The sequence below is a fragment of the Hemiscyllium ocellatum genome, unplaced genomic scaffold, assembly GCF_020745735.1.
Source record: "Hemiscyllium ocellatum isolate sHemOce1 unplaced genomic scaffold, sHemOce1.pat.X.cur. scaffold_1879_pat_ctg1, whole genome shotgun sequence".
Lineage (NCBI taxonomy): Eukaryota > Metazoa > Chordata > Chondrichthyes > Orectolobiformes > Hemiscylliidae > Hemiscyllium > Hemiscyllium ocellatum.
Window position 1 is genome coordinate 1 of NW_026867904.1, and position 26,233 is coordinate 26,233.

Here is a 26,233-nt window from a genome sequence, read left to right on the forward strand (position 1 = left end):
GAGTAACCACCGTAAGTATGTGATTATAGTCCTGCCCTTCTTTGCATAGGAACATTATGTAGGGCTCTGGTAATGTCTGTACTGAAAAGACCAGGCGGTATGGATTCAATTCTAAACTTCAACAGAGATGTGTCAAAGCACATCAGAGTTGATTAGAAATATCTAAGTGTCTACTGAATTGTTTTCAAACCAACATTTTATCAACTTGTATCTGTTGTTCATTGTAATGTTCACAATATCTTGAATTTATTTGCTTTCGTTCATGACTAAACTATGAATGTTATTATGCTGCTTCTAAGTACCTCTCAACTTTTAATAACTTTGCAGTCATAAAGATTCTACAGTGTAAATTACATTTAAGGTAAGGGGAAACGATTTAAAAGGGATCTGGGGGGCAACTTTTTTCACAAAGTGTGTTTTGGCTCACACGGAATGTGATGTGAGAGGAAAGGCGTTTAGCTGGTACAATTAAACATCTAAAAGACTTTTGGACAGTTACATGGATAGAAAACGTCCAGAAGGATATGGAACAAACACAGGAAATGGGGCTAGTTTAGTTTAGGGAACCTGGCCGGGCTGCCTGAATGGCCTGTTTCCGTGCTGTACCAAGCTAGCATTGTACAATTCAAACCTGACTGCGATGGGTAAAGGAGAGAACAAACGGGTGTGATTCGATTTTGCGTCTATAAAAAAGTGACATGAATTTTAAATAATTTTGTCACAAGAAATAGTTCACTCTTATTGTGATCAGAAATACAATGAATGTGAGCATTGAAGTCAAATATAATTAAAACAATTCAACTGTGTTTATATGGTTAAAATAAAAATTGATATTCACAATCATTGTGAGTTTGTACCCCGCCATATCTTCACATTACTTCATGTACTGAGCCATTATTGCATTTACTGAGCATAAATATACCCCCGACTGAACGGAACAATAATTAGATGTTAGCAACACTTAGATTTTTCAAAATCTATCAGTGCACCGTGAAGAAGGAGAAATTGATGTAATTTTATCCTGATCGATGATCCAACATTTGTGTCTGAATCAGGAAGAGAGTAAGGAGATAACCAAAGTGAATATCAGAGTGACCACAAGATACAGTCCATGACATTTGATAGAAAAAGGAATTTGCATAATTCCATGGTTATTGAACGTTAATAATTAATTCCCTCCGCAGCTACTGAAACAGTCCAAGTCCAAGTACAACAAGATCTGGACAATATCCAGGTTTGGGCTGACAAGGGCAAGTAACATACATTCCACACAAATGCAGGCAATGACCATCACGTATAAGAAATAATCTAACCACCATCCCTTGACATTCGCTGCCGTTGCCATCATTGAACATCCACGATCAACATCCTGGGAATAATCATTGATCAGAAACTGAATTGGTCTCAGCACATAAACACGGTGGCTACAAGAGTAATTCAACTGCTGTCTCCTGAAAGCCTGTCCAACATCTACCAGATACAACTCAGGAGTGTGATGGAATACTCCCCACTTGCCTGGATAGTGCTGCCCTAACAACACTCAAGAAACTTGATACCATACGAAACAAAGCAGCCCGCTTGATTGGCACAGCATCCACAAGTATCCACCCCCCCACCACCACTGATGCTCCGTAGCAGCAGTGTATACTATCTACAAGATGCACTGCAGGAAATCATAACCAGCACCTTTCAAACCCATGGCCACTTCCATCGAGAAGGACAAGAGCAGCAGCTAGATGGAAAGACAACTATCTTCAAGTTCCCCGATAAGGTACTAATCACCCTGAATTGGAAATATATAGCTGTTCCTTCACTGTCGCTGGGTCAAAAATCCTGGAAATCCCCACCCCAAGGTATTACATAGAACATAGAAAATACAGCACAGTACAGGCCCTTCGGCCCTTGATGTTGCGCCGACCAAAGCCTACCTAACCTACACTCGCCCCAATAACCTCCATATGCTTATCCAATGCCCGCTAAATGACCATAAAGAGGGAGAGTCCACCACTGCTACTGGCAGGGCATTCCTGAACTCACAACCCGCTGAGTAAAGAATCTACCCCTAACATCTGTCCTATACCTACCACCCCTTAATTTAAAGCTGTGTCCCCTAGTAACAGCTGACTCCATTAGCGGAAAAAAGTTCTCACTGTCAACCCTATCTAAACCCCTAATCATCTTGTACACCTCTATCAAATCTCCCCCTAAACCTTCTTTTCTCCAATGAGAACAGCCCAAGTGCCTCAGCCTTTCCTCACAGTTTTGTGCTGTATACCCACAGCAGGTAGAATGCAGCGGCTCAAGAAGACAGCTCACCACCAATTTTTCAAGGGCAACTAGGGACGGGCAATAAATGCTGGGCCCAGCCAGTGACAGCCACATCACATCAAATAAATATTATTATAATGTCTGCAAGATCAAAACAGCTCCACGCTGTCCTAGCTGCAATCTCTGCCCCTTATTGAAAAAGATAAAAGAATCTGACATTGCTCAACTTTCTCATCAAACCAAGTACAGTATTCACCCCAGCCCTCTCTTATATGAACCAGCAGCATTCCCACCACCAACCGTAGATCCTCTTAAAATATTTTGTCAGTAACTTTTAATTAACTGGTTACTACAATTACAATGCAATCTCTACAAACAGATTAAATACCTTTTATGCAACAACAAATTTTCTAACAACTTTTCTCGATCTCTGTCATTCTTTTTAGTTCGATGAGGTAGGGAGGGATGGAAACACGACAGTGATGTAAGATATATGTAATACAGTGAGACAGGGAAGCTAGTATGGCTCATGTTGACTCTTAGACCCCACACAGTGAAGCAACACATTCACTGCATAATAAACATAACATAACATTTCAACCCCACTCACACCCGGCGTGACAGAAATAAAATGTGGATCGGTTGGACAGGATAGGTTTGTTACAGTTAGAGTTTGGGAGAGTGAGGGGTGACATGACTGAAGTATCTAACATCCTGAAGGGTTTGAAAAGGTGGATGTGGAAAGGATGTTTCCACGTGTGGGTCATTCCTGAACTAGAGGGAACTGCTTTAAAATTGGGTTCAACCTTTCAGGACAGCGATGATGATATTTGTTTCCCATCAGAGGGCTGTGCAAATTTGGAACTCTCTGCCCAGAAGGTGGGCTCACTGAGTATTTTAAGACACAAATTGATAGATTCTTGTTAAGGGACGTTGGCGGAAGATGGAATACAAATCACAAACAGATCAGGCCTGGTCTTATTGAATGGTGGAGCAGGCTCGAGGGGGCCGAATGGTCACCTTCTGCTTCTCTCACACATGATCCCCGGACTGAGAGCTTTGTTTAAAATTCATTCACTGGGATGTAGGTGCCACTGGCTGAGGGCAGCATTATTCCCCAGAGGGCAAATAAGAGCCAACCACATTGCTGTGGGTCAGGAGTCACATGTAGGCCAGACCAGGTCAGGATGGCAGCTTCCTTCCCTAAAGGACACCAGTGATCCAGATGGGTTTTTCCTGACAATCGAGAATAATTTCATCAATAGACTCATAATTCTAGATGATTATTAAATTCAAGTTCCACATCTGCCGTGGTGGGATTCGAATGAGGGACCCCAGAATATTCACTGGGTCTCTGCATTAACAGTTCAGCAATGATACCACAGGACTGTTCCCGAGCTACAAAGGGGGGGAACCAAAACCTTGATCAAACTGGGAGAATTAAGGAGCGTTGAAGGGAATGGGGGAAGAGAATTACCAAGTTTAGGTTCAAGGCAACTGAAACTAAAGCCACCAACAGGGAGGAGAATTAAAAAAGAAACTCTCACACAGCTGGAATTGGATAAGTGCAGATACCCCAGGGAGGTGTGGAACTACACAGGGAGGACAGGGTGAAGGCACGGGTAGGTTTAAAAGCAGTGAACCAAATTTTGAAAATATCTTTCTGAACATAATATGGATCAGGTTAAAACTGAGATAGGTGTCTGACACAACTTGCTGCAAGGACACAGACAGTAGAATCTGAAGTGACCATGAGGTAATGGAGGTAGAATGTGGGAGACAAGCTGGGACTGTATTCGAATAGTCATGGTGAGAGGGAACAAATGCTGGATACAGGGTTTCAGCAGCTGACGGACTGACGCTGAGGTGAGCCATTGGAAACTGAGCAAGTGAGCACCATCTAATAGGACAGAGAAACTGATCCATCAGCCTGAAACTGACTGACCACGTGGCTGTCAGTGACTCCAACACAAGTGAATGGAAACATTGCTCAGAGCCTGTTTCTGTAACATTCTACACAACCAGGAAATAAAAAGCGAAGAATGAGCTGAAAACAAGGCCCTGCTCTGTTAGAGTCTAAACTATTCAATGTTCAGTTACTGAACGTTATTGATTCACAGAATATTCTAACCTGCACAATCACAGTAAAAGGGGAAAAGTAAACAACATTCTTGGTAAAGACATAATGAAACAACTGCTTGTATAAAACAGCTGAGAACAAAGGGGCTGAAACCTCCACAAACTGACAAACACAGATACCATCGGTTTATAGATAGACAATGAAATTCTCAGAAAAACCCTTCCCTGCCTATGGTGTGTGAACTGCCACTTATTTCCTTTGAAAAGAGTCTCTGTTTCCCCTCAGAAAAGCAGGTGTGTCGCACACTTACAGACTGACTTACAGACAAAGGAAACCTGATCTGAGACTCGCAGGTTAATGAAGCTATTAGTGACAGCCCATTGCACACAACAAGAGCTTAGACCACAACAGATTCTAGTGAAACCAACAATGCAATGGAAAAGGTGAATTAGTCTTTATAATCATGCAGCCTCTCTCAATCAAATAATCCTAGTCAACTTCCAAACATTTTAAAACTATTAATACCAATGTATACATATTTATTTCCTTCCCTAATTTCCTCTAAAAAATATATCTAATTATTGTCTTCAAAGTACATTTTAAATGGTCAATTCATAATCACAATTCATTTCCAATTATTCTTAGAGCAAAACAACTTGCAAACTAAAATAGTTTTCATGTCAGTAATGACACTGGAAACTTTGTTATGTAGTTTAACCATATTTCCAAATATAGTTTTGGTTTATTATTGCAGTGAAGCTAAAATTAAAGTCTATTGATTTTCTCTGATATCCTTCCATTATTTTATTCCCTAATAACAATGCCCATGGTGTAATGGGTGACAAGCATTAAAATAAAATTGAATTTTCAATGCAAGAACTGGTACAAATGATCACATATTATCCAGTTCATTCATTGTCGTTGATGTTAAGAGTTATTTTCCCTGTGTGATCAAGTTAAATTCACTTAAATAATCACAGTACAATTCTCACCTCTATAGATCTGTAAAGTGAATGTCAAGTTATAAATATTTCAAGTAAAACCAAATTCACATTTTGTTCTGTTTTATTCCAGGAACGATGGAATGTGTTACATTATTATGGGAAACAGGAACAAGTGAAGGTGGTGACTCTCAGACGTGAGGCCTTAAAGCTAAAGGCCAGCTGGTAGTTACAGTGGGGGATGTACCTACTGCCCCCGCTCTCCTCAGAAGGCAGTGAGGATGGTGACACTGGGTAGAACAGGTTAGATGATGAAGCGCCCACGTATCAACAGAGGGACGGCAATGGGTGGGATGACCCACCGCCCTGTAATCCCAGAAGGCCGTGTCCATGGCACTGCTGGGCATCAAAGCTCAACGTGGCTAGACAGTAGGGAGCAACAAAAGGAACTGACAGAAACCAAACCTGAACTGTTTACCCGGCTGAACGACAGGTGTTGGTGAATGAACACCCAGCCTGATAGAGAAAATGGTAATAATGGGCCTTATTGAGACAATATGGATGAAGTAGTTGAGGTACACAGTCTCACCGAAGATGGTGTCAGCCAAGATCTCTCAGGCCAAGATTTCCTGATGTGTACAGCAGAAACTGTCCCTGCAATGTGAGGGTGGGGGTGTGAGCCGGTCCCCCCCCCCAACCCCAGTGCACAGCCGATCAGTACCTCCAGGCATTTACAGATATTACAGGGACACACTGGGGAGGAGACAGGCTGAATGGTCTAAAATAACCTTGGTGTCTCAGGGACCTAAGGGTAATATCGAGGATCATACAGAGAGGAAGCCTGAGGTGTGTAAGGAACACGGGGGATTACCAAACCCCAAACTGTGATGATGAAATAGGTTTGATGTGTTTAAAAGATGACATGGGACCCTATTTAACTGTAATTATAAACATGGGACTCCCAGTGGGAGATAATTCTAACCACCTTCTGAATTGGGTCATGAGAGCTGAGGCAAACGCAGAAACACAGAGGAATAGCTTCAGTACAGGGGGGGAACCAGACCCACAATGGTACAAGGGAAGCAGGAAATGGCACATAGCCAAGGAACGTAGGCAGAGAGAGGGAGGTAGATGTTCACATTGTGTGGCCTGTGTTCACGTAGGCACATGCATAGCTTATGAATATTTATTGATGCTGTGTTTGCTGTATTAATAAATATTAATACAGGAGCAGCTATATCAGTTACCGATATGGATTTGCTCCCACCCTGTCAATTACTAAAATGAGAGCAGTTGGAGAGGGAATCGAGGAAGCTGGATGAAATAAACCGATGCAGATCACCGATATGGCAAAATATACTCAGATATGGGAGTGTGAAACTGAGGAAGGGAACATTCTGGGAGTAGCCATTTTAGAACAGTTAGGAGCAACTAGTGATGTAGAAACCCGAACTGTAATATTGGAACAACCTGGCCAGGCCCGGGACAGGAAGCAAAGGAGAGGCGACATCTCCAGGGTAGATACCTTGCAGAGAGACTGGAACAGTCAGAGAATCTGGGGAGTTATAGCTAGGACCCAAACAGCAGTGTGGGGAACTCAAACAGGAATGTGCGTTATTATCTGTAGATCCTGTAAAGATCGAGGCCCTCTCACTCCCCACACAAACAGGATCCCATTAAAGCTGGGGCTGAGGAGGCAGTCATTGTGACAGTAACAGATTGAGAGAAGCAGGGAACAGTCAGACCGACAGTATCCCAGACTAATTCACTGAATCCAGACGGCTCATCCCATCTCACTATTGATTATACCTCCCTCAGTAAATCCGCCACTAAAGAGTATCCTACAGTAGCGAACCACACCACTGTATTTAATGGATTGAAATCGCAACAGGATATAGTCTCAGCCCTTGATATTGTGAATGGGTTCTGGTCCATAATGGCAGAATAAACTGATGTTTACTATCAAAGGAAAACAGTACACCTGGATCCAGTTATCTCAGGGATCCAATAATATTCCAGTATATCCCACCGATATATGGCTGATGGAGTTAGTCTTTTTAATCTTACCAACACCTCATTACCTCAGTTGGTGAGAAAGAACATATCCAAATATTAAACATAGTATTGTGTCAGTTCAGGCAGGCCGGGCTTAAAATTACCCACAGAGAGTGCAACTGGGAAGGTAAGTAGAGGCGTACCTGGGACATCATATCAGGGAGATCATATCAGGAAGGCAGAGGGGATAATCCCATTGGAACGAAAGGCCATGATTTTAAAACTATCCATCTGCACATCGCGAAGGGGTAAGGCAAACTTTAGATTGTTTAATTATTGGAGGCCTTTTGTGGAGGCCAGAATTGGCAGAACCATCACAAGCCCTGACAGAAGCACTGGCATTAGCCAGGGGTCAGGGAGTCAGCATATTCACAGACAGTCAGCATGCCTTTGGTATCGTTCATGACCATGTGTTGGTCTGGGCTCGGTGAGGGTACATCACCTTGTCTGGGGACCACATAGAGCATGAGGAACCCGTCAGAGAGTTAGTGGAAGCAGCTGACTTTCCCAGTGAAGCAGCAATAATGAAGATTAGAGCTCACAGGGAAGTAGAAACCCCACACCAACGGGGCAGTGAGTATGGGGCTAAGGCAGGTAAAATACTGACTGAAACAGTGCAGACATTTGAGGAGATGGCAGTGGCAGGAGCTGCAGAAGTGAGAGAGTAAGGTTGAAAGATATTCCCAGAAACAGTCCCACAACAGGAGAAACAGGAATAGGAAAAGGGTGGGGCAGTAATAGGACAAGACAGAGTCTGGATGATCCAGCAGTGCCACCACACTGTAAAAGACAAACATTATTAAAAACATATCATGGGTCAGCCCATATTGGGCAGGATACAATGCAATATCAGATGCTCCGCTACAGGGGGAGGCCTGGACAGGGAGAGATACAGCAGCTTTTTGTTGAAGGGGTGTAGTTTTGTACACGCTATATGAGCCAGGGAAAGCAATCAGGATAAAATGGAGGCACAGCAGGGACCTAGGGACCCATGGGAACAATTACAGATTTTACATACACCCCCATCCCAATCTCAGGGAAGGAAATCCTGCTGGGTCTTAATAAACCGGTTTACGCAGTGGGTGGAAGCATTCCACTGCAGATTCTGACCAAGGGACACATGTTACAGGGAACGTAGTTAAACAGCTCTGTGGCCTGTTTGGTACTGAACAGAAACCCCATCTCCCATCCCACCCCCAGAGCTCAGGGACAGCAGAAGGAATGAAGCAGACACTGAAAGCTAGTCTGACTAAGGCCCTCCCAGAGACAGGCAGAGATGGGTTAGAGTACTCCCCACCATCCTAATTAAATTACCATCAACTCCAGCAAAGGGAACAAGGCAGTCCCCCTTTGAATTAGTGACCAGACGGACTACGCAGGTGCCACAGGGTGTGGCAGTGGGAGTGCCCGAGATGTCCAATGGCAAGGATAGCGTTAAACAATTCTTGAATGAACTGGCAAAGCAACTGCATGAGCTGAGATGGGAAGTTGCAGAGGGACAGCGAATCAGAAACTGGGAAAGGGAGCACAGAAATATCCGAGTTGACATTCCAAACCCAGGAGATCAGGTTGGGAGAAAATATTACCGGAAAGCATGAAGGAAACCCAGCCTTACTTGGCTGGGGAAGCCACAGAGTTCTCGAGAGGGAACTCTCCCATCATGCTTAAGTAAGGAGCGCTGAATAAAGGTCACCACGCTGCTAAACTCAGGCTCCTCTTTGATACTTCTCCCAGCAACAGTTGTGCAGGGGCATGTTGCTGTCTGGAGGTCTGTGGCCAGTGCCTCTGTTCCACAAGGATCAGAACTGGGACATCTGTTGTTTGCAACATATATCAGTGATTAGCAAGAAAATGTAAACAACTGAATTAGCAAGTTTGTAGATGGTACAATTGATGAAGCTGTGAACAGTGAAGAATGTTGTCAAAGGATACAACAAGAAAGATGAGTGAGAAGGTTATACGGAGAAATTACAGATAGATCTGATTTGGACAAATGTGTGGTGATGCCTTTTGGGAGGCACATTGCAAGAGGAATGTACACACTAAACGGAAGGGCCCTGAGCAGCATTGATGTACAGAGGGATCTTCAGGTGCATGTTCACAGCTCCCTGAAAGTGGTGAAGGAGGTGGATGGCAGGCTTGCCTTCTTCTGTCAGGGGAGTGAATATAAAACTGTAATTAGGCCACCTTTGGGGTATTGTGTGCCGTTTTGATCACCACATAAGGAGGGTGTGGAGGCTTTGGAGAGGTTGAAAACAGGTTTACCAGGATGTTGTCTGGATTGGGAGAGGTTGGAACATCTTGGGTTGTTGTCACTAGAAAGTCAGTGGCTGCGGGGTGACCCAAGAGGCACAGAGTGAATAATCTGACTCTTTTTCCAAGGTGGAAACGACAAATTCTAGAGGCCATAGGTTTAAGGGGAGAGGGGGGACGTTTAAAGGAAATGAAAACCAAAACAACTGCAGATGCTGTAAACCAGAAACAAAAACATTTTTGTGAAAAGTTCAGCAGGTCTAGCAGCATCTGTGAAGAGAAATCAGCGATAACGTTTCTGAGGAAGGGTGACCAGACCCGAAACATTAACTGATTTTTCTTCACAGATGCTGCATGACCTGCTGAGCATTTCCAACAACATCTGTGCAAGTTCAAAGGGAGGTTGTATCAGGCAAGTTTCTCATGCAGAAGGTGGTCAGTGACTAGAATGTACTTGCCTGAGAGATGGTAAAAGCAGGAACAATCACAATGTTTATGAGGCATTTGGGCAGACACATAAGCAGGCATGGGTTGGCAGGGATATGGATCATATACAGGGAGATGGAATTAGTTTGGAATGGCATCATGATCTGTACAGACATAGTGGGCCGATTATCGCAGTGCTGTCCGGTTCTGTTTTCCGGGGGGTAGAATGTATGGAGTGAGAGATAATATTTTGAGTGGAATATGTCTCTTCTTCAGAATACATAGGAAGTTGATGCATTTTGAGAGAAGCAATGTAGAAAGGGAATATATATTTGATTGGAACAGACACAGGGAGCAGGACAGCAGGATGGGGGACAATGTGTACAAATCATTAAAGGAGAGAGAACATAAAGTGTTTTGAGTAAACGTATAGGATACTGGGCTTCATTAATAGAGCGAATGATAACAAACTCATGGAAAAGATGCTGACCATTGACAAAGCTCTAGTTAGGTCACAATCAATCATTGCATCCAATTCTGATCAACAGATTCCTGGTCAGAATGGGGAAGTTAAAATACCACAGAGGGGCCAGTTCCATACTTTGCTTTCTTTCAGGATGCATTGGCGACTCAAGGGTTAAACATTCTCCTGCCAAAGGACTTACTGCTGCATTGTAAGAGTACGAGGCCTGTACTCTTACAATACAGACAGAACACCTCAGTAGGGGGAGGCGGACTGTACCTTCGAAATAGAACATATTGCAGCCACACGTGGATTCCCCTGTAACCCCAGACAGAGGGATTTGTCCTTTCCAGACAAGACTGAGAGCCCTGGGCACAACCCTGTGAAACTGCCTCCCGCTCCCATTGTCTTACCTCCCCTCCATATTAGCATAGGTAACTGAATTCCCCATTTACTGAAGGAAGAACCCTTCTGCCTTAATCTCTTCCCATCAACACATAATCATGAGCAATACGATAATCAGTTTCTGTAATCCATTCACACTTTATCACAGGACGTCACCATTCATCAAGCTTTGTAAGGTCATAATCACCTACTTTAAACTATGTAATGGCAATCGCCCATGTGACTGATATGTCTTTGTCTAATTCCTATTAAATATACTGTCTCTATGGGTAAGGCAGAGATTCATGAAGAACAGTCTCTGCAAGTAGACACTCAGCTACTTTAGAGACACTTTGAAACTCTCGCTGGCTGCACAATAATAAAGCTACTGCTGTTGTGCAGAAAACTTGTCTCGTCTGGATTTGTGGAACAAAATAAGCACCAACAATGAAGGATATGAGTGATCTTCAGAGTGTGGAGTACAGATTACTGGAGAGGTTCACGATGAAGAAAATGCAGTCACTGAATTGATTTGAAGAAATTTGTATTTTCTTTGAAGTAAACAAGTTGAATATATTTTTGATAGAGCTGTATAAGATTATAACATGTCTAGGTATAGCAGTCAAAAATATCTGTATTCGATAGGTGATCGCACAAGAATTAAGATCAGATGTAAAGTTTTGATACAGCGGGAGATGAGCAAGTGTTTCTGCTGACTGTATTGTTTGGAAATATGCAGAACATGCTGCCTATTATGGTGGTGCAAGCAGAGAAGATGAATGATTGATAAAAACAAATAGATCAGATCCGAGGGAAATAAAATTGCAGAGTTTGTGTGGACGTATGGGGAATGAGAATATGGGATTCTGCTACAGTGCGCCAGCTTGGATTTGATGGGCCTCTCTCTGTGCTATAATGCATTTTATGTGGACTTGCTTTACTTGCTCTGGTCACCGATTAAATTGTCATTGAGGTAAATCTGCTCAGTGTTCCTACTCAGTCTAACACAGGCTGTCCTTCCTCAGCAGGAGATAATGTTTTACTGCTTTATACTGGGTTCTGGGAGGGGGAGGGGTGGTGGGTGGGGTGCGTAATGGTGTGTATAACAGTCTGCCAGCACTTATCTGAAATCAAAACACTAGTGCAGCCACACTAGGGACAGACTCTGGAAATGTGGGGAATGCCAGAAGGGAATTCTTTACCCATTCCCATCTGGAAACGGGCCAAACCAGACAGTGTGAGGAGAAGCTGTACACCTGCTCTGTGTGTGTGTGTGTGTGGGGGGGGGGGGGGGAGGGGGGGGGGGTTGAGAGGAGGGGAAGGGATTCACTCAGGCATCCATCCTGCTGAGACACCAATGAATTTACTTATAACCACAAGTTGAAGGACTTTTTTTTTCTCTTTTCACACCAAGTAATGAACAATGGTATTGCCAGTCCATAAATTTTTTGCATATACAGAACTTAGCTTTGGAAATGTTCACAGCAGTGTTGAACATGTACAGATTCACACTGGGTAGAGACTTTTATTTTCCTTTATTCATTCACAGGATGAAGGTATCGCTGGCCCGGCAGCATTTCCTGCCCATCCCTAATTGCCCAGAGGGCAGGTATGAATCAACCCCATTGCTGTTTATATTGATATTAATGAACATGAATGTCAGACTAGATTAATTATCATCAAACTCAAATCCATTTGATATTCATATATTTACAATTAGTTTTCAATTCACCAAATGTAGCTGAAGGGAGTAATCTTCAAGTGATTCTAACAGAGAAGATACCTGAATACTTGTTCAGCAAATTAAAGCCTGTTGTGTTTAGATAGTAATAATTTTAAAAGGTGACTTGAGAATAATGGAAGAAGTTGATTGTTGAGTAACTGATAATCTTGTTTTAATCTGGAGTTAATTTAGGATTAGTTAGCAAAAGGGAGTAATCTTCAAGTGATTCTAACAGAGAAGATACCTGAATACTTGTTCAGCAAATTAAAGCCTGTTGTGTTTAGATAGTAATAATTTTAAAAAGGTGACTTGAGAATAATGGAAGAAGTTGATTGTTGAGTAACTGATAATCTTGTTTTAATCTGGAGTTAATTTAGGATTAGTTAGCAAATGGTAGGGAATCCCAGCCCCATGAAGTGCATATCCAGTTCCATGTGGGAAAACCAGGACACTTCTTGTATCAGCGACAACTACAAGAACACGGAGGTGACACTGGAAATGTCAGGAACACGAGTTAATCCATGGTTAAAGTACTACACTCACTCCTCGTCCCCACGTTGATGTGTTCTCACCAGAGAGGGTACAGAGGAGATTGATCAGTATGTTTCCATTATTGGAGAATGTCTGCTCTGAGGAAAGGTTGGATAAGTTGGGGATGTTTTCCGAGGAGGATGAGCTGAGATTTAATTTAAGTGATAAGATGCTGAGGAATCCAGATCGAGTGAATAGGAAGGAGCTATTCATAACAGAGAGGTCAGAAACTGGAGGTTTTAGATTGAAACTAATTCTCAGAAAGAAGGGGAGTGGATGGTGGTGGGCAGGAACTCACTGATGGGGTGGTAGAGGCAGTAGCCAACATCACGTTAGAATAAAAGGACATGGATGTAACTGAAACCCTGGAACATGCAGGGCTATGGACTAAAGTCTGCAGAATGGGATCATTGTGATTTATTTGACATTTCTCCAGAATATTAAACTCAAGTCCAATTTGAGAATTTATGAATATCATCCGACCTGAATTCCAAACGTCAGACTAAATTTGTCAGTAAGTTCCAGCACAGATCGAGGCTACTTGGTCCATCCTGTATGTGTTGGCTGTAATAGAACGATCCAGGCCTTACAGCGTTCTGTACTCACCAATGACAGCAACAATTTCAGACTGTGTACTCTGCCCTCTATGTTGATATAATCTGTTTGTTTTTCAATGTATTTCTTTGACAGCTGCTCAACTTGTTTCCTTGTTTCGTTCCCAGCCCTAACTCCATTCCCCGTGGCCTTGAGGGACTACCATTTCTGCTGTTTAATCTCTCCTGTCTTCCCCCGAGTGACAGGCTGTCTTTTTGTCCTTGTCTCACCCCCACCTTGCTCACAACCTGTTACATTTCTGATTGTTCCCAGACCTCTGTAACTTTCACTGCGCCCCCTGGGTCAATGGCACGAGTTTTGAATTTTCTTCCTCATGAGATAATCAGAAATCTTTCTGGTTGCAGTTTCCCCCAGATTTTATTTTGGAAAAAAAAAGAGCATTTGTGTCAGAGTCAAGTGTTTGTGAGCCTTCATCCACAATCCTGAGCACTTAGACATAATATGTGACCCTCCCACAGATGTGCAGGTTTGATGGATTGGCCGTGCTAACATGGCCTGTAGTGTGTAGGTTAGGTGGGTTGGTTTAGCCATGCTAAATGTGGGGTTATGGAGGTAGGGCCATTGCAAATTCGATGGATCGAATTAGTCTCTTTCTGCGCCTCAGGGATTCTGTGATTCTAACTAGTTGTGATTGTCGACACGTTTTCCTCATGCCAGGTTCATTCAGCTCAGGTACACATGCTGCCTTGGTGTTTCTGTTGGTTCTCACTCAATCCTTTCCTTCTGTTTTACAGCAATTTCACACTGTATGTGAGGGTGAGAATGAATTTGTAAATACAAATACTCCAACCGAAACCCGCACAGCTCAGGACCTGTTTCTGCTGCTGATGTCACTCACAGGGAACAGGAAAATAAAGGTTCAGTCATATATCTTACAAGGACACAGAGGTTACAATCACCAGGAATGGCTACACAGCTTAAAACTCTTTTCTCAAGAAATAAAGGACGCTGGAGAGACCCAAAGTAGGAAGCTTTGTGTCTGTATTTTCAGAGATTTGAGGTTGAAATCATTGGGTTTGAAGCATGTTTCATTGCCCCAGGTCATCAAAGCTGCTATTTAAATGTGCCTCTTTCTTTCTGTCCTTTTGTCTGAGTTAACAATCAGATGGATAGGTCAGTCAGTGTCTGTGTTTTCCCAAATCCCTGATTGAATCCGTCTCCCCCAACAAACTCAGGTGCCTCACCACACTCTGTGTCAGGGAGAAACTCTGCCCTTACAATGAGAACTGTCTTTGCTGTCACATCTCCTCGTGCTTCCGCCTAATCCCCACTTCCCTTCATTAAATCCCAGCTGCCTCTAGCCCACCCACATGAGCATGTTGAAGAGCATGACAGGAGAATGGATTGAAACCGAGAGTTCAATAGCCAGGATGAAATAGGAAGAAGGAAATAAATGGGGTTTTTGGATTCCAGGGGATACAGACTCCTGGATTAGTCCTTGTGGGCATTCCCGCAGTAATATGAGACAGCATTCCATAATGACAGTTAAACCCGGGAGGCAGGAGAGGGAGCTACTGAACATTAACAGGTTTAGTTCAAACACAGGAAGTTTGTTCAGACAGTAACAGTGTGTTAGACATGGAGGTGAAGTGAGCAGTGAGGGAAATGTTACCACAAGCTGCAGATGGACAACTTTCATTGGAACAGGAGGAGGCCATTCAGCCCCTCAACCCTGCTCTTCCATTCAATAGATCTTGGATAATTTGTGGCCTAACTTGCAATTTTCAAAACTCTCCAAACTCATCAATAAACTCCTCTGCAACACACAAGATGAATATTGAAAAAACTAACCATCTGCAAATGCTGGGAAATCGGAAACAAAACCAGACAGTGCTGGAAATTTTCAGGAGGTCTGGCAGCATCTGTGGAGAGTGAACCTTTGGGTCCAGTGACCGGTCAGGTGACCAGCTGCAGCTGACCATTCTGCCTGTTCTGTAACACTCTCTGGAACAGGTTCTGGTGCGGAGGGGGGGGGGGGGTGGTGAGATTGTCAATAATAACTGAGAAAACAGGAGGACAGGCTCAATCAGAATAAAATCCATTTTGGTCTTTCAGTTTTAATTCAACTGCAAACATTATTATTTCTGAAATAGGATCATAGGCCAGAAAACAACTCTTCATGTCATTGGATCTGGGAAACTGTGTTAATTCTGACCTAGTCCAGCCGACATGTGAGTCCAGACCCTGAATAATGGGGTTGACTCTGAACCATTTCCTGGGCAGTTAGAATGGATGACAAATGCTGCCCCAGCAAGTGATGCCGTGATCCCATGAACAAACAAAACAAATCCAATCGCTGTGGTTAGTTGTGAACTCGCTGGTGTTATTGGAAGGTTTATGGGGTAAAGGGAGAAGAATGGCATTCAGTGAGGTGATCCTTTGGAGAGCTGATGAGCCAATCAGCCTCCTTTTGTACAGTAACAATTCTGTGAATAATTAATTCTGAGCCCTCTAAGGAAATATCAGAGCAGGGTTTGTAAAGAGGTCAGATTGAATGAGTGTCTTGGTGAACACAAGTGAGGCACAGGTACAGAGAGGCTTTCGGATGGATTAAATTAAATTTTATACATTTGAACAGTCAGGAACATTACAGCAGTTAAAAATTGGAGTGATCAAGAGAGTGGAATTAGAGCAGCAAATAAATCTTCAACATCGATGCAGCTAAAGGGGATGTTGGGTAAAGATACTGTAGTTAGTGCTTATTTCATTCCAGGCACACCAGCCAGGGAGCACTTCCTTCCTGTATCTATCCTCTTGAGCTCTTGAAGATTTTTGTTCATTTGAAGTGTTTCATGTTTAGTTAGTCCAGAGAAGACAGCTTCAAGCTCCTCAATCTCTCCTGCCAGGGCAATGCTGCTGTTAGAATTCAATTCACTGGGGCATGTTACTGGCTGCTTCATGGACTGGAACTTGCAATTGAGACTGTAAGGTAACTGTATAAAATACCTTCAATGGTATTGCCAGTCGTGAGTGGTTTTAGGAAAATGACCTTGACTTACGGGCATTGAGTGCCAGAGCACTTCCTGTTGTGGGGCATCCTGTTTAGATACAATCTATTGATAACTATTAGAACTGACTAGCACTGGCTCTGTCAAAGTGGTCAGAGCATTATGGCTGTCATTGAAGCTGGTAACAAACTTCCCATGGGGTAAAAATCGTAAATGATAGAGTAGGCACGAGGTCTGATGACACTGTTGGAGTATTGATGTTGTTGTTAATCACATTAACTTGACAGGAGTTGACTAAATTCATATTGTCTCTTTCTGAATCTCAGGATGTCTCTCTGGGCAATGAGTCTCCACAAACAGCAATGAGCCGGGGTCATTTATTTTGATTTAAATTGCTCTATAGCACTGCTGCTTCACAGCACCAGGTACAAGGTTGGAGTCCAGCCTTGGTCAACAGCCTGTGTAGAGTCTGCACATTCTCCCCAGGCTAGTGTGGGTCCACTTCAGGTGCTCTGGTTTCCTCCCACAGTCCAAAGATTTGTGGGTTAGGTGGATCAGTCATGGTAAATTGTCCACAGTGTCCAGGATTGTGCAGACTTGGTGGATCAGCCATGGCAAATGCAGTGTTACAGGGGTGGAGTGCTCCAGATGGGATGCTGTTTGGATAGTTTGTGGGATTTGATGGGCCAATGCTCTCCTTCCACACTGTCGGGATTCTATTATATGATTGTGGATAAAGTCGACACAACAGGGTGTCCTTGGAGAAGGAGCATGTAATGCATCTCAATTTTCCCAATGTCTTTAGATAGAGGTGGGTACCGCAGTGGATACAGTGCTTTATCTCCATCGCTGCCCCCTCACCCCCAACTCTACTTTGATTTGGTCTCTTCCCACTTTGTCATTTGTAATGGTTTGCTTTGCCTGTAAGGGGCGTTGTTTATAAATATTCAATTGGTTACATGGGTGGTTTACTGCTGGTGATTATATGGGAACCAAAATGGTGTAATGGAGGGTGTTGATGTTGATGGTGGGAAGGTTGCTCAGCTGTGTGAGATAACACATCTGGGTCAGAGAAATGGGGAATAAAGAACACTTCACAGCTCACATAACCAGAACTGAAAAGCAGTTAAATCAAACCAAAGGTTCAGACAGGGAGGGAGTATTTCCCTGGAGCTTGAGTAACTGGAAAGTGATGGTGTCCAGGAATAGACAGGATTTGTTTTACAGGGCGTTGAAATTTTAAAAACTGTTACATTCAGATAGTTTCATTTCTTTTAGTTTTATTTATTGTGGAATAAATAGCTACAATATTTTAAAAGCAAATTTACAAACCTTGTGTTAAAGATAAATGTTAAATAAAATCCATCAAACCATCCCTCACTGAAAACTGTTGTGGAAGTGCAATCTCCTGGACAATCCCTGCCCACTCCTTCCTTCCCGGGCTCCATGGCTATATACATACCTGGGAGATAGCAGCAGGAGGAGACCATTCAGCCTTTCAATCCTGCTCCACCATTCAATGGGAAACAGCAGACCATCCAGCTCAGTCTCCTGTTCCTGCTGGGTTCCAATCCCCTTTCATGACATTACCTTGAAGAACTATATCCAAGTCCTCCTTTGGTTTCACTGCCTTTTGTTCCAGTGATGTTGCGGTGTTACTGTGTGGGTGTAGGCAGGGGTAATGTGATGGTGCTGCCTCCTGGGGGATGCACTCAGCATCCCTCATCATCCTGCAGTAACATCAACTGGGGTTCAGCAACTAGAGATAGAAACCATTTCCAGGATATGGGCATCACTGGCTCAGCCAGCATTTATTCCCCATCTCTAGTTACCCTTGAGAAGATGGTAGTGAGCTGCTGTCTTGAACCATTCACAGTCCATTTGGCGCAGAGAGACAAACAATGTTGGGAAGGAGAGTGTTGCTGGATTTTGGCCAAGTTATTCTCTATCTTTGGTTCTTCAAATGCTGGTTAACTTAATCACAATCTGCACATGAGTTTGAGATTTCAGGCTGTGAATCTTCACCATTGAGCACCCTGAATAAACAAATATGTACAGATTAGAAATTCAGGGCAGACAATTCTAGTTTCTCTATAATATCTTTTTTCCCCTTTCTTCCGCAAAAGCTGTAACGCTCCAGCCCACTTACTCTCTCCCACCATTCTGCCTCTGCTGTCCCTAATGTACACCCTCCCCATTCTCATGGAGTTACTGATAAACAGACCCATGCCACCACTTCCCGTCCCTGGTTAGACTCTGCACCCTTTCTGGGTTCACTTCCTTTCCCTTCAGTTACTGCAAGTCAATGTAACAGCAGAATGAAACAAAAGGAAACAGAAATCGTGGTAGCAGATCCTGGACAGAAGAGGAACCTTCAGTCTGGGAGAATGGTTCAGATCCTTCTGTTTCCCATTGGTCGATGCCCAGCATTATGACAAGTTGGGGATGGAACTTGGGCCCATGTGGGTGTGGTGACCCTTTGAACCCCCAACCTGTCAATACTACAAGCGGATTTCTTCCTCCTCCAGCCAATCACAATGTCAAATGCTTTCCGCTAATTACCCCAGAGCACATGCTCCAAAATCTTCCCATATTCTGTACATGTGCAGTTCTGGGCTTCCCCTCACACGCGTAGTCCCTGCCTCAGGGATTGTGGGAGTTGTAGCCCCCATGAAGCCACTGGAGACATGTTTCTGGATAGTGAATGAAAAGTGTGGGCTGGAGGTTGGATCCCCATTCATACACACAGGACACATGGACTGTCACTGGATTTTACTGAGACATCCGCTTCCACAACCTGATTTCTGACGTAAGGAACATAGATTGCGGGGTGGGGTGGTTAATAAGGGGTAGCAGATTTTAAGCAGATGTAGCTGAGTGGTTAGCACTGCTGCCTCACAGCGTCAGGGACCCGGGTTTTATTTCAGCCAGATGCGACTGTCTGGAGTTTACACATTCTCACCATGTCTGTGTGGGTTTCCTAGGGTGCTCGAGCTTCCTCCCACAGTCCAAAGATGTGCAGGTTAGGTGGATTGCCTATGCTAAATTGCCCACAGTGTCCATGTATGTGCCAGTTAGGCCATTAGCCATGGGAAATGCAGGGTTACAGGGACAGGGTGGGTCTGAATGGGATGCTCATCATAGGTTGGTGTGGATTTGCTGGATGAATAACCTGTTTCTGCACTGTAGGGACTCTATTCTATTCTCATGAAGAAGAATGTACCTATCTCAATGTATTGTGAATCTGTGGAATTCCCTATTCAAAATACGGTGGATACCAGGACAATGAGCAGATTTAATGAAGAGATACAGATGTTGAATTTGTAATGAGATGAAGGGAGAGAGAGAGCAGGCGGGAAAACCCAGCTGAGACCGAGGTGAGCTCAATCATCACCGTATTAAATGGTGGGGCTGGTTCGAAGGGCTGCATTGCCTCTCCTGTGCCCAGTGCTCATCTTCTTACGGTAATAACTGGAAAGCTGAATCCAAAACTCACCACCTTCACCAAAGGAGATTTTGGAAAAAGCAGGATAGTCAGGTGGATTAGCGTTCCAAACCTAGATAGTGAGGAAGCAAGTGGGAGATAATGATTTTGCAATTTTAAACTCAGGGGAGACAGTGATTTATGGTTTTTAGACTGTGTAGTACATTCACACCGTCCAGAATACTCTGTTGTGAATATCTATCCTATACTTTACTACATATCTAAGGTCTTTGACAATGAAACGCAAAGTACCCAGGAAACTTCGCCTCACCTCGTAATCTGATAAAAGACTTCTGATAAATCTGGTTGAACTTAGAACACAGCTGGAAAGCTGGAAGATTAGATCCAATCCCAAGATCCTGTGCTTAAACAAAGGAGACTACAATAGGTTGAGACAGGAGCTGGCTAATGTAGACTGGAAGCAAAGACTTTAGGGTGGGAAAGTTGACGGACAGTGGGGGAATACCAAAGCAATTTTTCGAAGTGCTCAGAAAAAGTATAATCTGCCATGAGTGGCTCAGGAAATAAGGGAGTCTATCAAATTGAAATAGAAGGCAAACAAATTGGCAACGACCACGAAGAAACTAGGAGAAGAGAAAAAAACTTTAACAATCAACAGAAAGCTAGATGGGACTGGGGGAGAAAAGTGATGAGTAGCTATCCTCAGGGCCAGAATAGCAGTTTACACTGCTAGAGGGGAACCTATTGTGTGGGGAACATATGGCCTCTGTAATTGTAACTGTGACCATAGAGATAATCCTGATCAAGTTAAAAATCACAGCACACTCCAAAAGCTTGTACTTCCAAATAAACCTGTTGGATTATAACCTGGTGATGTGTGATTTATAACTTTGTCTACCCCATCCCAACACCGGCTCCTCCATATCAGAATCCTGATAGGCAACCCCACTGAAACTGAAGCGCCTGTCAGATACTTGAGGGAGCCACAGGGGTGTGGGGGGAGGGGTGTATGTTTTAACCACAAATGCTAAACTGAACTAGACTTTCTAACTGACCGTTGCCATGGAGAAAATACTGAGAGACAGTCTCTATTCAAAGTCCCAAACCACAAAGGTATAAGAATGGGAGCCGTACACCGGACAGATGGGGAGTTACCTGATGCGGCCTGGAGGTGTTTTGCATGTACACTATCCAAGTAACTGCCATGTCTCATCAATAAAAACTCAAAGAAGACCTCGCAGGGTTCTGTACCTAATTATTGCTATCCAGCAGGGTTCAGGAATATGAGTACACAGCAGTCAGTCTTCACAGTGGAGGATATGAAGAACATGCCAGTAATTGATAAGGAGACTGAGGAAGGGGAGGACCTAGAAATAACCATTATCATGAAAGTGTTACAGCTGGGCAAGCTAATGGAGCTAAATGTACACAAGTCTCATTACCCTGATGGAATACATCCCAGGATACCAACAGTGTTAGTGGGAGAAATAGCATCCTGCAGCAGAGACAGGCCCTTTGGCCCAAACTGGGCCATGCTGACCAGAATGTCCATCCACACTGACCCCATTTCCCTGCACTTGGCTCATCTGCTTCTGACCCTTTCCTATCCATGTATTTGTCCAAATGTCTTTTACCTGTTATGAGAGTGTACCCACCACAACCACTTCCACTGGCAGCTCATTCCATATACATATCACCCTCTGTGTAAAACAGTTGCCCCTCAGCTTCCCTTTTATTCTTTCCCCTCTAACCTTCAACTGATGCCCTCCAGTCCTTGATTCCCTGGGAAAAAACACAGTGCATTCACCTCATCCATGCCCCTCATGTTCTTATACACTTCTAGAACAGTCCCCCTTCAGTTTCCTCTGCTCTAAACAATAAAATCCTAGCTTGTCCAACCTCTCCCTATAACTCAAACCCTGACAACATCCTTGTAAATTGTTCTGCACTTTTTACACTTTAATAACTGAAACCTACACTGCATTCAGCACATTTCCAGTGTTTACCCACGGCGCTGAAACCGACGTGAGAATGCCAATGGATTACAATCCTTTTCAACAATCCCATTTTCATAGTATTCCCATGGTGCAGGTATCCTTGTGTCTTTCTGGTTGTATGGTTAATTAAAGACTTGTCCTTCTGCAAAGCAAAGCTGTGGCTTAATTGTTCCTGGGAAACATGCCATGATTTTTCAGATTTTCAAAAATAAAATGAAGTCACTCTCCCCAGTCACCACACTAACATGGACTTGGCTGTGTCTCAGTATTTTTCCAGTCACATTGAGATTTGGAATATTTGCCCACGGACAGAATACACACCTTTCCTTCCACATGAAAAGGCCAATGAATATCCAGACCGGCACGGATCAAGTAACTATCAGATCTGAACATGAAGTTCAATTTGAATTTCTCATCTGCAAATCCACCCTTTCAGTATCCTACACCTGAGAAAACAACTCACCACATTAATACAGGATGGATCTTTATAAGACAATTATAGTATTAAATTGTAGTTTCATGTTTCCCAAAGTTTTAACTCTCAGTCTAACAATTTCTTTCTTCTGTGAACTGAAATCCAAACCAACCTCCTCACTCCTTCCCTCCACACCCAGTTCTCTCACACTCTCTCCTCTCTTTGAATTCAGTTTCCTAGCTCTTGTCTGCGGACTAAGAAACAAATCAATGAGTCTGGCTCTGAGTCCGGGGGGGTAGGCGGGGGTGTTGTTCGGAAACCCTCGGACGACAACCATCCTGCATACCCTGCATACACCTGTTTCCTGCACACTCTGGCCAAAACCCGTCTTACTAAAATGAACCGAATTAGAGCTCTAATTGCAGGCCCATCCTTGTCCCTTTCCATAAAAACCCTGAATCTTCACAAAAGAGTTCTGATAACTTTCTACAAAATGCTGCCCCACTGATAGCCTGATCACATGGCAGGGGGGCCAGGAAAGGGGCCATTCCCCTGGGTCCTGCTCCCAGAGGGAGGAAGCTGCCAATGACAGATTAATCCGTCACACCCACAGCCTCCCTCGCTGGCACTGACCCGTACTGTGCATACTCCCACAATTGGCCAGCACTGTGCCCGTACACTGGCCTCCCCTCCTACAGCACGTGCTCCCGATCATACAGGAGTCCGGGTGATTGACAGCAGCTGCTGCCTAATATATCAGAATGCCTCCAGTATGGAAACTGGCCCTTCGGCCAAACAAGTCCATACCGACCCTCCACACAGTAACTTATACAGACCCATTCCCCTACCCTAAATTTACCCCTGACTAATGTAACTAATACGAGGGGCAATTTAGAATGGCCAATTCACCTGTCCTGCCCATCTTTGGATTGGGGGAGGAAACTGGAGCACCCGGAGGAAACCCGCTCAGACATGGGGAGAATGCATAAACTCTGGGTTTGGCCGGAATCAAAACCGGGTACCTGGTGCTGTGAGGCAGCAATGCGAACCACTGAGTCGTCTCCATAGATGGGAAGGGGTGGGGCTGGAGAACTGGGGTAATGAGATTGTAAACAATGAATGAATGTGGAGGACACTTGGGGATGGACAGGTCAGTGAGGGACAGGATCAGTGCAGCAGCAGGAGGGGATCCTGGACAAACTGAGCAATGGGAGAGTCTGACAGGAGCGAAACTACAGGAAGGTTCTGTTTGGAGGCTGAGGCAGGGACAGCTGGGAGACAGTATGGCCTGGTGGCTTGGGCAGGTTTTCTGATCATCCTCTTCAAAGATGCTGTTCCTCAACTCTGAGCTCAATCCTCCTGGTCTAGAGGTAAGGACACTGCCACCATTTCCTCGTGGGCAAAACCTGTGTTGGCGATATTAACAAGACTCAACACACAGTCACTAACAAAATACTGGCGTACTTGAACTTCATCCCGAATATTAACACCTATAACTGGGCAACGCAGACCCCGATGTACAGAGTTAAATCCTGGATATTAATAACAGCTTTGTGCATGGGAAATCATGTCTCATAAATCTGACTCAGTTTTTTTGAACAAGGAACAAAGAAGATTGCTGAGGTCAGAGCATGGACTTCAGTATGGCGTTTGACAAGGTTCCTCACGGGAGACTGGTCAGCAAGGTTAGATCGTATGGAGGACAGAACTGGCCCGAAGGTAGAAGGCAGAGGGTGCTTTACAGGCTGGAGGCCTGTGACCAGTGGAGTGTCACAAGGATCGGTGCTGGATCCACTATGTTTTATCATTTATATCCATGATTTGGATGTGAACATAAGAGGTATTGTAAATAAGTTGGCGGATGACAGCAAAATGGGAGGTGTGGTCGACAGGGAAAAAGATTACCTCAGAGTACAAGAGGATCTGGATCAGCTGGGTGATGGGCTGAGGGGTTCAGTTTAGAAAATTGCGAGCTGCTGCATTTTGGAAAACAAACTTTAGCAGGACTTACAGTTAATAGTAAGTTCCTGGAGAGTGCTGCTCAACAAAGAGTCCTTGGAGCGCAGGTTCATAGTTCCTTGAAAGTAGAGTAGCAAGTAGATAGATTAGTGATGGTGGCAGTTGGTCTGCTTGCCTTTATTGGTCAGAGCATTGAGTACAGGGGTTGGGAGGTCATATTGCGGCTGTACAGGACATTGATTCAGCAACTTTTGTAATATTCCTTGCAGTTCTGGTCTCCTTCCGATCAGATGGATGTTCTCAAACTTGAAAGGGGTCAGAAAAGAATTATAGGATGCTGCCAGGGCTGGATAGGCTGTTTTCCCTGGAGCATCAGAGGCTGAACGGTGAGCGGAAAGAGACTATTAAAATCAGGCCGGGCATAGATAGGGTAAATAGAGAAGATATTTTCCCTGCGGTGGGGGGAATACAGAACTCGGGGACTGGGAGGGGGTGGGTGGAGGGAGAGAGAGGGTGGGTGGATCGAGAGTGGTGGGACAGAAATGGTTGAGGATAGAAAGTGAGATTAGAGAGGAGGGGAACAGACGGGGGGAACAGAGGGGGTGACTGACGGTTGGGGGGGGGACCGACAGAGAGGGGGAACGGACCGAGGGGGGTGCAACCGACGTGGGGGCGGGGGAAGGTGGGTGTGCGACTGACGGGGGAGCGACTGACAGAGAGGGGGAAAGACTGAGGGCGCAACAGACCGACAGATAGGGGGACAGAACGATTGGGGGGGGCGACAGGGGTGGTGGTGACCAACAAAGGGCTGACTGATAGAGAGGGGGGAGCAGACAGAGTGGGAGGAGACAGGGGAATAGAGAGGGGGGAAGATGGAGAGTTATTTTATAGATCTACAACTCAACCCTGTTCCTGTTTTCTCCTCCTCAGCTTAATTCTGTCTGAACGTCACAGAACAACTGCATAGTTTCTGGAAAGTGAGTTTCAGGGAGATCAGGTGCTGAGCGTGGCATTTGGAACATGCTGATCAATAAATGGACTCTAGTTCGATTCCATTGTCTGTGTGGTGTTTGCACATTCTCCCTGTGTCTCTGCGTGGGCTGCCTCTGGGTGCTCTTAATTCCCTCCCACAAATCCAAAATCATGCAGGTTAGCTGGATTAGCTTTAGGGAATGGTAGGTTAGGGTGGAATGCTGTTCCGATGGTTGGTATGGTCTCTTGGGCCAAAAGACCTGCTTCCACACTGTAGGGATTCTGTCACTGAGTATGGGGGTTAGGAGGTCACGTTGTGGCTGAGTAGGGCATTGGTGAGGCCAGTGTTAGAATACTGCATTCAATTGTAGTCTCCCTGATTTCAGAAAGATGTTACCAGAATAGGACTCAACCTCTTAATAGCAGGTTCTTGCAGTGTGGGTTGATAGTTCCTTGGAAGTGTGGTTGAGGTAGACAGGTCAGTGAAGGTGGTGTTTGGTATGCTAGCTGTTATTGGGCAGTGCATTGAGTATAGGAGTTGGGAGATCAGGTTTCAGTTGCACAGTTTATTGGCTTGGCCACTTTTGAAATGCCCAGACTGCTTTCAATTCCAGTTTCCCTGCTAGAGGAAAGATGTTGGGAAATTTGCAAGAGTTCAGAAAAGTTTTACGAGGGTGTTACCAGTATTGGAACATTTGAATCATAGGGAGAGGCTGAATAGGCTGAGGCTATTTCCCTGCAGCACTGGACACTTTAGG

General features: G+C 44.3%; 1 long non-coding RNA gene across 1 annotated transcript in view; it reads right to left on the bottom strand.

Annotated features, from left to right (window-relative positions):
* Positions 1-18,109: 18,109 nt before the first annotated feature.
* The window catches only part of LOC132810755 (uncharacterized), a 29,826-nt gene continuing 21,702 nt past the window's right edge, over positions 18,110-26,233 (bottom strand). The window contains exon 3 of the long non-coding RNA XR_009643065.1: positions 18,110-18,723. This is a non-coding gene — a long non-coding RNA (uncharacterized LOC132810755). The remainder of the gene's footprint in view (positions 18,724-26,233) is intronic.